The 1,044-nt window shown below is 40.2% G+C and overlaps 1 non-coding gene across 1 annotated transcript; it reads right to left on the bottom strand.

Annotated features, from left to right (window-relative positions):
* Positions 1-242: 242 nt before the first annotated feature.
* On the bottom strand, positions 243-327 carry TRNAQ-UUG (transfer RNA glutamine (anticodon UUG)). The gene has a single exon. It is a non-coding gene; the product is annotated as a tRNA-Gln (tRNA).
* Positions 328-1,044: the final 717 nt, after the last annotated feature.

Raw genomic sequence — 1,044 nt, 5'->3', positions numbered from 1 at the left:
GTGTATTTCCTTGGGTATATCCTGTTTGGGTATCACTGAACACTTTTACCCTGTAGCTTTATATAGTTTTGCCAAACGTGGGGAAAGTTTTCAGCCTTTTTTTTTTTTTTAATTTTTAAAATGTTTATTTATTTTTGAGAGAGAGAGAGAGAGAGAGAGAGAGAGAGAGAGCAGGGGAGGGGCAGATAAAGAGGGAGATACAGAATCCAAAGCAGGCTCCAGGCTCCAAGCTGTCAGCACAGAGCCTGAAGTGGGGCTCGAACCCACGAACCATGAGGTCGTGACCTGAGCCAAAGTCAGACACTTAACCGACTGAGCCACCCAGGCACCCCTCAGTCTTTATTTTTTAAAGGTGTTCAGCGTCACACTCTCTATCTTCCCCCTTTGGACTCAGATAACACAAATATTAGACCTTTTGTAATAGTGCCACAGGTCTATAATGGTCCACTTATGTAATGTTTTTTTTCCCTCTCTGTTCTTCAGATTGGATCATTTTTATTAAAATATCAAGTTTGCTGAATATTTGCTCTGTCATCTCCATTCTGCAATGGAGCCCATCCAAGGGAATTCTTTAAAAAAAAATTTCAGTTAGCTACTTTTAAGTTTCTATTTGATTTTTTGATAGATCTTCTATTTCTTTATTGAGATTCTCCATTTTCCATTTGTTTCAAGATGGTTTATGATTGCCTGTTGGAGCATTTGTATAATGACTGCTTTAAAGCCTTTGTCAACTAATTCCAATACCTGTGTTGTCTGTTAACTGTTTCTTCCCAAGGGAGCTAAGAGCTTTCTGGTGCTTGTATACTGACTGATTTTGAGTTAGATTCTGAACATTTGGGTTGCATATTATGCAACTCTGGTCCTTATTTAACTAACTCTTATGGAAATTGTTTTGCTTGAGCAGGAAATCAATGGGTTAGATTCAGGTAGCAAGTTCCAACCTCCCTTTTGTGAACCCTGGCTCCAGCGGGAGTTTGTTTTTCAAACCTCTGTCCAGCTATTTAGATCTGGCCACCGCTGCGCCACCCGGTGGTCAGTCTAGAG

Source organism: Herpailurus yagouaroundi, unplaced genomic scaffold (assembly GCF_014898765.1).
Source record: "Herpailurus yagouaroundi ecotype Mexico unplaced genomic scaffold, PumYag 182, whole genome shotgun sequence".
NCBI lineage: Eukaryota > Metazoa > Chordata > Mammalia > Carnivora > Felidae > Herpailurus > Herpailurus yagouaroundi.
The sequence above is the reverse complement of the archived record's forward strand: the minus strand, read 5'-3'. Positions and strand labels throughout refer to the sequence as shown.